Source organism: Pocillopora damicornis, chromosome 10, assembly GCF_964200805.1.
Source record: "Pocillopora damicornis chromosome 10, jaPocDami1.2, whole genome shotgun sequence".
Classification (NCBI taxonomy): Eukaryota; Metazoa; Cnidaria; class Anthozoa; order Scleractinia; family Pocilloporidae; genus Pocillopora; species Pocillopora damicornis.
In genome coordinates, this window is record NC_142679.1 from 19,639,894 (window position 1) to 19,650,436 (window position 10,543).

At 43.1% G+C, this 10,543-nt stretch overlaps 1 protein-coding gene and 1 pseudogene across 2 annotated transcripts in view; both read right to left on the reverse strand.

Annotated features, from left to right (window-relative positions):
* LOC113669106 (uncharacterized) overlaps positions 1-10,543 on the reverse strand; it is a 388,759-nt gene that overhangs the window by 198,268 nt on the left and 179,948 nt on the right. The gene's annotated exons all lie outside the window — the stretch shown is intronic.
* LOC149039295 (52 kDa repressor of the inhibitor of the protein kinase-like) lies at positions 5,814-9,019 on the reverse strand (annotated as a pseudogene). The gene is made up of 2 exons (XR_016180538.1): positions 6,444-9,019; positions 5,814-6,168 (listed from the first exon to the last, which is right to left on the reverse strand). The product of XR_016180538.1 is annotated as a 52 kDa repressor of the inhibitor of the protein kinase-like (transcript).

The following is a 10,543-nucleotide window of genomic DNA, read 5'->3' on the forward strand; positions in this document are numbered from 1 at the left end:
TGAGGAGCCATCTGTTAGGGGGCAGCTAGAAGCCAACCACGCTAATTTCTGGTGACTCTAGATAAAGCAATGCGTTGAATGCACTCCATCCATGAACTGACTGACTCGCGATTACTTCCCGAGATAGTGATTCTATTAGACCTGAGGGATGCATTCTCATGACTTTTCATACTTCATCAGCGCAACGTGCTGACTCAAACAGCTCATTTTCTTCTTTAATTCCACCACTGTTGTTTAACCTGACGAGTACAAAAAGTGATTTGAGGTCATCTCCCAAATGCAGAGCACTCTTTTAGCTCGTAAATCTTTCCCCCTGCTTGTAAGGATAGTTTCTCCGTCATTGTGGTTTGCCAGTTAGACCGGGGGTGGTTCTAGTCCATATATTTGGTCGTCTCTGAAATACAACCATGAATGTAACATGAGTTGTATTTTTTCCATCGAGGGTTTCTTCGTTGACATTTTTGTTGTCTGCCGCTAGTAAAAGAAACGGACCAGGGCCCAGTTGTACTAGTAAAGGTCGGATAACGCTATCCAACGGATAAATTGCTACCCGGTGGATAAGTGTATGCACCGTAGAGAGTTTTATCCAGTGGATAGCGTTATCCAACTTTCAAGTAACCGGGGCCAGGTGCTCTACTTTCGGTACAACAGTGCCATACTCATCCGCTTCAGCGAGTACTTCCGCTGCGATACTAGTGTCTGTCGCACGCAGTTCGTCACAACTGTAACGAGCCGCAAGATTATAAACAACAAGACACAAAAAGCTTCTCTCAGAACTCAATGCATATGTATTGGGCGCTCGTGTTCTTCTGCCCTCGCTGGGTTGTTGCACACACGTGTCCTTTTCGTAAGGTCACCTGATGTAACACAATCCCTACTTTAATCCTATTGTTACATCTTTTCCCCTTTAGAGAACAACAACATGAACCAAAATATGAAAACAAACAAAACAACTAAACTAAACTGGCTTTGCAGTCAATTAGTGTCTGTCTCCGCCATGGCATAACCTAAACTTAAATTAAGTTCAAACTCAAACATTGTTTAATATCTCTATATAGACATAATCTCTTAGATGCTTCAGTCGCTTGATCTCACGGCCGTGCCGGGTGCGGTAAGGACTGTCATTTGGCAGTGTAGTAACTACCTCACTGGAATTTCCGAGCGGATCTGTGGTATGAATTGGAGCTGGTCCGACCGGCGACTGATCAGCGACAAGATCGATAGGTGGGGTGACGGAGCCCAGGGGGTTGGCTGTTGACGCTGCTGGAACATAGCCAAATGACGACTTCCCCGCCGGTTGGCGAGTGCTGAAGGTCTCATTTGATTTCCTTAGGTGAATGCGATTGCGTCGAAATCTTTTGCCGTCTTCTGTTTCTACCTCGTAGCTCCTGACCCCGACCTTGGCCTTGACTTGTGCCTTCTGCAGGTCTTCTTGTTTGAGGCTGTCAGGGGAGAAATTCACTCTGACAACATCTCCTGAGATCAACGCGGGGAGATCATGAGCTGCTTTGTTGCAGTATTTCGCTTGGCGTTGCTTGTTGGCCAGAATCTTCTGATGCTGCCCATGGTTAACGTTACTTCAGGAACCAGCAGATTTTTTGTTGTTGGCAGGAGGGTTTTCGTTCGGCGGCTCATCAGTCGCTGGGCTGGATTGGTATCTAAGCCTTGTGTTGGTGTATTGCGGTAGTCGAGGAGAGCAAGGTAAGCATCGGAAGAATTCTTCTTCACTTTTTCCATTAGTCGTTTGGCTGCTCCGACAGCATTTTCAACTTTTCCATTAATTTTGGGGTATCTCGGTGAAGTCGTGACTACCTCAAATTTCCATCGCTTGCTGAACTTCTTGTACCCATGAGCTGTAAATTGTGGGCCATTGTCTGAAACACAGACATCGGGAATACCATGTCGGGCAAACTGCATCTTCATCTTTCTGATTATGGGACTGGCTGTAGTGTTTTCTAGAGGGTCGATCTCCCAGAACCCAGAGAAGTAATCCACGATTATCAGGTAGTTGGTCTGGTTGAACGTGAACAAATCAACCCCCACTTTGGCCCACGGACGGTCAGGGACATCAAGGGAAATAAGAGTTTCCTTTTGCTGCTTGTTGTCAACAGAACGGCAAATGTCGCACTTCAGAATAAAGTCCTTCACCTCACTGGACATGGCGGGCCAGTACACGCACTCTCTTGCCCTTTGTAGACACCCCTCCAAACCCATGTGGGACATATGGATCCGCCTTAGCATATCATGTCTGAGTGATTTGGGAATTAGTGCCCTTTCTCCACGAAGGATTATCCCATTTTGGACGCTAAGCTCGTCCCTAACACTGAAGTAGGGCATTGCTGCAGCAGGAATGGCAGTTTTGTCTTCCGGCCAGCCCACCAGGATGACTCTGGTTAGCACTTGTAAGGTGTCATCCTTGGCAGTGTGGGCTTGGACATCATCCAGTCTAGCTGCTGCCAGCGGCAAATCTTGGACCATGTTTACACTTTGAACTTCCATCTCGAACGGTGTCGCATCGTTGAGCGGCAAGTATGCTCTACTAAGCGTATCTGCTAGCTGCATTTGACGGCCACATCTATAAGTGAGGATAACATCATATACTAGCAATCGTAGCAACAGGCGCGGGAGTCGTTTCGGAGACATGTGGAGAGGCTTCTTTACGATGGCTTCAAGCGGCTTGTGGTAAGTTTGTAACGTAACTTTTCGGCCATATGTGTAATGATGGAATTTCTTTAACCCAAAAACCACTGACAAGAGCTCCTTCTCTATTTGGGCATATCTGGTTTCGGTGTCTGACAAGGCTCTACTGGCAAATGCAAGGGGTTGGCCGTTTTGAGTAAGTACTGCACCTAGACCTGTTTGTGAGGCATCGCTTTGGAGGGTGAGTTCTTCCATCGGCTCGTAGTATTTCAATACTGATGCTTCGGTGACTAACTGACGGATCCTTTGGAGGGCTTGATCCTGATGGTCCGTCCAATGCCACTCCACATCCTTGGCCATTAGTTTCCTGAGAGGTTCGCATACGTCACTGAGGCGGGTAAGGAATTTGTTGAGGTAGTTGACAAACCCAATTAGTCTCTGCACTCCGGCCACATCCGTTGGCTTGGGCATTTCCAACATCGCCTGGATTTTGCCGGGGTCAGGTTTGAGTCCTTTGTCTGTGAGAACGTGACCAATGTAAGGAACTTCGTTGCGCCGGAGTTTCATCTTCTCTTTGTTGAGTTTCACATTGCGTTCCTGACACCGTTTCATGAGGTTTTTCAGCTTTCTATCGTGATCTTGGTGCGCGTCTGCATAGGTATCGCCTTCACCATAAACCAGAATATCGTCATGTATCGACAACACTCCAGGAAGACCTTCGATCACCTGGTGTTGGCGTCTTTGGAATTCCTCTGGAGCAGAGGAGAGGCCAAAGGGTAACCGTAGCCAACGGTACCTTCCAAAGGGCATATTGAATGTGGTGAGTTTCGAACTCTCTTCATCGAGTTCGATGTGCCAGAAACCGTTCTTGACATCAAATGTGCTGAAGACTTTGGCACGGCTGAGGTCTGGCAGGATATCTTCAATGGTGGGTAATGGGTAATGACTGCGTTTCAGGACTTTGTTTAGGTCCTTCGGATCTATGCAAATACGCAAGGTACCATTAGGCTTCTTTACTACAGCTATGCTAGAAACCCAGGGAGTAGGTTCTGTGACAGGTGCTAGGATTCCGAGCTTGTGCAATCGTTCCAATTCTTCTTTGAGCTGAGGCTTAATGGCTATGGGAACTTTTCTTGGAGGGTGAACAACAGGGATAGCATCTGCTTCAATTTCCAGGTGGTACGAGCCATGAAGCTTACCTGTACCATTGAAGACATCCGGAAACTTTGCAATAAGCGATTCTTTGGTAAGTGGCTTGTCCTCTGAGCTAAGATCTAAGGACAGAATGTTTTCAAAACGTACTTGAATGAGGTTCATTTCTTGTGTGGTTTCGCTCCCAAGAAGGGGAGTGCAATCTTGCCTTAGGACTGTGAATTCCACTTGATACACATTCCCATTTTTGGTCTTGCAGAGTTCCAGCTGACAAAGTCCCAATGGTTGCATCGTGGTGCGGTTGTACATGGAAAGCCTTCTCGTTGTCTTCTTTAGTTCAACTTCACCCAAGCAATTTTCGAGGGTTTTCGCCGAGATGACGTTGCATGAGGCTCCACTATCGAGCTGAAAGCGTACTGGCGTCTTGCCCACATTTATCGTTGCGAAAAGGCGCTTCGGAAATTTAAGTGTTGCCACGGCGTTAATCTCATCAACGGGGTTCAACTCTACTGTTTTGATTTCATCATAGTCGTCATCGCTTTCCACAGTGTGGACTGGTTTTGGCCTCCTAGACATGCAAACGGAGGCGAAATTATTTGATTTGTGGCACTTTGGACATTCTACACCATATGCTGGGCAATTTCCTCGCCGATGTTGTCGTCCACAGAATTTGCATTTTCGGATTAATTTCCGTTTCTCATCTTTGTCATCTCTGCCGCCCTGATCTCTTTTGTCTTTTTTCTCTTCTCTTTTGTTTCCGCTAGTGAGATGGTGGACTGTTTCTGACGTTGCCTCAATTGCTCTGTTCCTTTCTTTCGATAATTCGGAGGCTCGACAGGCATTGACGCACTTATCAAGATCCAAGTCGGCAACTTTCAAAAGATCATCTCTAAGCTTTGAGTCACGAATTCCACAGATAATTCGGTCACGGACCAGTGACTCCCGCAGGGTGGTAAAATTACAGGTTGAGACTAAGATCTTCAGGTCAACTATGAATTTTTCTAGCGGCTCTCCTTCTTCTTACACCCTAGTGAAAAACTTATAACGCTCTACTGTTTCGTTTTTCTTGGGGTTGCAGTGTGTTTCAAAGGCATCGATCACATCCTTGAGCGAACGTTCGGTTGGGCCGCGGGAGAATGGCAGTGTGTCGTATATCTCTCGTCCCTGGTTGCGGATAGTATAAAGAAAGAGTTTTACCTTCGTCTTTTCTTCTCTCCCATCCATTGCCAAGTCCATGTACAAGGTAATTTCTTCTTTCCATCTTTTCCAGTCATGTGGGAGCTCACTGGGATTTCCGAAATCCAAGTTGCTGAGCGGTTTGAGCTGAGAGATCGATCGTTCCGCGGCAGCGCTTGTGCTGGGCGTTCCAAGTGTTTCATCTGGCATTTTGCTTGACCAATCCCACTCCTGACACCATGTAACGAGCCGCAAGATTATAAACAACAAGACACAAGAAGCTTCTCTCAGAACTCAATGCATATGTATTGGGAGCTCGTGTTCTTCTGCCCTCGCTGGGTTGTTACACACACGTGTCCCTTTCGTAAAGTCACCTGATGTAACAATCCCTACTTTAATCCTATTGTTACAACAACTGCAACAGTGTCCCATTTTGTTAAGGAGTGTTATAAGGAGACGCGATGAGGTGAGATAGTGCACACATAGTGCAAGGCCTATGTGCTTTGGAAGCTTTGCACTACTATTACTTGAGCAATAAATAATGTCCCGCGCAATACTAATAATTTAATGTTAGTTCTTCAAGGACTCACTGTAGTGACAGTCTGAAAACTTAAAAACAATAGCCAATTTACGTTTTGAACTCAATTGACTATACTAGATTACCTTACAGGGGTGGATCCAGGATTTTGAGTGAGTAGTTTCCACCCGAGGACCCACTCCTGCTAGGGGGGTTCGGGGGCATGCCCCCCCCGAGAAAATTTGAAATTTGGAGCTCTCTAAAGGCCATTTCATGCATTTTTAGAAAATTTAATTGCCCCTAAAAGACTAAAAAAGCATGTAATAAAAAAGGCAAAAAACATTTATTTTTCTTGAAAGTACTACAGGAAACACTCTGATCTACAAATATTTCACCTTTAGCTACTGTGCAAACCAGTGTATATAGTGTTTTCAGGAAGGCCAAGTCATCACCAAGACTTTTCACACTGGAAAACATCACCTCCCAGTCAGGAAAATCAAGATGTGGAGAAAAAAAAACGAACCAAGTGTTAGTGTTTTTGATAACAAAAGAAAAACAAGCACAATTGATGATATAGTTTAAAGATTGATAATAAAAATCTACTTGCCTTTTTCATCCTTGGGACCACAGGCTTACCATCCATAAAGCCCTTCTCTCTCTCAAATTTCTTCTGTGTTGTGCTCCTATAATAAATGAAATGAATGAAAGCCAGGCTCAATAAATCCAAATGTTTAGCAACACTAAAAACAACATTTCCTGAGCTGGCTTTTATTCATTTCATTTATAGGAGCACAACACAGAAAAGAATTTGAGAGAGAGAGAAGGGCTTTATGGATGGTTAGCCTGTGTTGGGAGCTGGAATTCAAAAAATAAAACAACTATTAGAAAAATATAAATTATAAGAATCATAAAATGATATACAAATTGAAGTAAAATGATAATTTGAAATAATACTGGCCTTTCTTCATCCTTGGGAATTGCTGTGAAGCTGGTTGAGTTCAGTGAAAATGTTTGTTAACCATTTAAGCTTAACATGAAAACCCAATGTCAATGTCAATGGAAAATCATCACAAGTAAAACAAAATAGAAAATAACCTTGAAATGAGTTGAAAAAAGTTATACAGGCACCAGTTTGAGCTTCTGTACTGTTCTCCATCAGTTTAAGGATTATGAGACTTAAAGGCCATAACCCAGACAGAACATAACTCACAAGTACTCTAGAAACAGCTGGTGCAAAAAATTATTACAAAATGTTTGCCATTCTCATTCTCCTAGGATGTAACTCAGCAAATAAATCTATTATACGTTCAAGGTCAAAATCCATGTCTCTGTGGGCATGCATCAGTGCCAATCCATTCAGTCTGTCCTGGGTCATTGTATTTCTCAAATAGTTCTTAAGATTCCGAAGGGATGATATGGATCTCTCACAAGATGCAGATGAAATTGGAATTGTGATCAGGACTTTCAGCATGGAATAGATGTTGACATATGCATCTTTGTCAATATCCTTCAGTGTAGCCTCCAAACTGTCAGGAATAATATCTCCTCTGTTATCCCTCCCCTTCCACAATCTCTCCCATTACAAAAGCTCTGCCTGTAATCCTGCATAATTTGGTATGTCCTGTCTGTAATGGTTACAAAATTCCAAAACATTGGCCTTCCAGGCAGGGTCAGTAGCTAGTAAAACAGAGGGAATAATCGAAATACCTTTATAGCAAACAAATACATCATCCTGGAATCTGGTGTTGAGCTGCTGGAGTACATGGTCAAGAAAAACTCTAGTAAGATTGATCTTGAAATACCCCTCAGGAGTTGCAGCAGGAGCATTATTTCTATGCATTTGTCTCTGGGCTATCCTTGGCATTTCTGGCTGGACTGCTACTTGTCTTGCAATGGTCACTGCTTCCTGGTAGAGATTATGATGTCTGTTATCAATGTCAGTGCTCATGTCTTCAAGGACTGATTTCAAAAGAGCAAGTTCATCTTTAGCTTTTAGAAGATCCATTGCTTTTTGTTGCAGCTTCACTGTGAGTGGTCTAGTTAATCCCAAAATATGTCTGACAATAACAAGAGAAACAATAAAGGAAAAGTTGATTGCATTAATTAAGGACTGAGCATCATGTCTGCTTGTTGGATTCCAGGTTGAGTCTCCAGGGCTGTTTCTGTTAAGTGAGATGTCTTCAAGTGTAGCTGTGACTGGGTAGAGAAGTTCAACTATGCGGTCCATTCCATCAATCCGTTCAATCCATCGTGTGCGGCACACATCAATTAAAACAGTATGGTTTGCCCGAGGCAATAGTTCTCTGATCTTGGCTATTAAATGTTGTTGACGCTTGGGAGAGTTGTTAAAAAAATTAGAAATCTTGCGCACAATATCCATCATGTTCCTGACAATTGGCAATTGGCAAGTGTCTGCTATGCACAAATTAAGCCTGTGGTTCATGCAGTGGACATAGATTGCCTTTTCGTGTTCTGCACTGATCAATGAGGAGGCTCCATTTAGTCTTCCAGCCATATTGCCTGCACCATCATAACACTGCCCATGACAGTCTTCCATTGTCAATCCTAAGTTTGCTACAGCTGCAGTTATGATGTCCTTGATAGCCTCCCCTGTTAATCCCTCCTCACAAATGTAATACCCAATAAATTCTTCTCGGATGGTTTTAGTTGTATCCAGAAATCTTATTACTACAGAAACATTCTCCTTATTTGAAATGTCAGCAGCTTCATCTGCCATAACTGAAAAATACTTACTATTTCTTATTTCCTGTGATAGATCATTCAAAATGTGAGCACCAGCAGTTTCTATCATTTCATTCTGAATGGTCTTTGAAATGTATGTGGCATTTCTGGGTGCAGTGTCCAGGTGTTGCTGCAGTGTTTGGTCACCACTGTCTACCCGGAATTCTAGCAATGCCTGGAAATTACCGGTTAGGGCAGCATTAGTGGGATCATCATCTCTCCGCCCCCTGAGTGGGATGTTGTTTTTCCCACAGAAAATAATAGTTTTGAAAAGGGACTTTAGAATCTCCCGATTTCTCGCGATTTGCTGTTGAACTATGTTATTTAACTGCTGGTCAATTGGGGCAGCTCCTCTTTGCATCATTCTCTTGAAATCATTCATAGCAGTCATAGAAAAATTGTGAATTTCACAATTTCCTAGCGAGTGTTTGGTTAAGCGAGAAGCGGCCGAAGTCCAATTTGTGAGAGGAGACTTCAATAATTTGTCTAACTTATTAGCGTTTCGCCCACACTGAACTCCAAAACAAACACAAGCAAAACAAAATGCTCCATCGAAATATTTGGAGTAAGCTAGCCATGGAAATCTTTTCAGCCAGCCCGAGACAAACTTACGAGATTTTCCATTTTCCATTGACACGAGGAAATCAAAAAGCTCACCTGGTTTCCACACGTTTTCGACGAACTCCAGCTTCTGATGCGGCGAGTAGTTGTGGATCTCGTCGAAAACTAGGCCAATGTCGAAGGGAGAACAATCCTCCCTCCGACAAACAGGATCTCCGCGAGTCATAACACTAGTATCTTTTAAACGTTTAACAGCAACGAAAGAGACCCGCTGGGGGAGGAACTGCCCATTTTATACTTTGTCAATAGTTTCCAAGGTAGTTTCCAAACAGAACTAGCCAATCAGAAGAGTGTTTTGAGTGAGTTCCGATGACGAAATCTTTGCTAGCCAATCGTGAGGGGTTTTGACTGTGTTCCGCCTGTTATTGTCACCAAATAACAAGGACTTACAACCACCGGTTGCGTAAAGATTGGCTCCACGAACATTTTCCGACGGCTTCCGACGGTTTCCGAGGTGTAATCGAAGCTCGAAAGGCCAGCGCGTGATCCGGAGCGCTCCCGAACGCCTCATGACCGCAATTATAACGAAATTAGTCATTCTAAACGTATTTTCTTTAATAAATAACTGTAAAACAGGAAGATGGTTTATTTCTGGAAGACGTTTAGTGATTTCCACAAAAGTATCAGTAGTTTCCAAAGGGAAATTAGAGTGTTTTCCAAAAGTACTTTTATCAACATTTAACTAGGTCGGAAAAAATTTGAGTGAGTTCCGGAAATCAGGTAAACTACCCTGGATCCACCCCTGCCTTATTATACTATCCCACCGACGCAGCATTACAGTTTCTTCGGAAACTTACCCCCTTTATTCATTTGGCAGACCACAGACTTTTTGAATGCTCACTGGACTGTAAGAGAAATTCAAATACCTTTATTGCCCGTAGCTTGGAATTTGAAATGACTCTTCTTTCCAAAGTTTACCACGATGAAAAGATCTTAAAATTACCCATTAAAAAGTACAGTCAGTTATTCCCGTCAAACTGTTAGAAGTTCCCATAAACAGAGATATTCATTGGTGACAGCGGAAAAATTATCAAAGGCATTCACACAAGTGCAAACACAATTGAAACTCACTGTGGTTGAGAAAAACTACCTTTTCAACTAACTCGGCTAAATACATTTCAGTTCAGCTAATTCAGTAAAAAGAGACATTTTGGAACTCTGCTAAACACTTATGGAGACACTATTTGTCGACTCTACCACTCAAGAGGGACTCAAGAGTATATTCATTCATCCTCTGCCTTACATCAGAACTTCCCTTCTGTTACTCTTCACCAGGGGATTCCCCGTGCTTCGACAGATGACGTACAACAATAACATACGTTACACTGAGTATTTCCGGGAAATGGAGACTCCATGCTTTATCGCGGAGGCCGCGAAACTCGTCCTAATGAGATCGGAATCACGTGTCCCAAAGAAAAAAGAAACATCACCATCAACTCTCAACTTCGATGAAGTCAAATCCGGCGAGATTTCCGCACCGCCCCATAATTCATTATGCTTACAGTATTGGATGAAAGAAGGCAATGGCGTAACATTGTATTTAAGTATTTCTTACCTAACCTGTTTATCTAATTTTTAAGTAAAAATGTAAGTCAGATCTGTGAAACTTCCAGAAGTGTGCAATGTAGTTGTGTCTCTTTCTTTTCTTCTATAGTGATGAAATTTCATCTTAAGTTTTCTTTCTATTTTGGTATT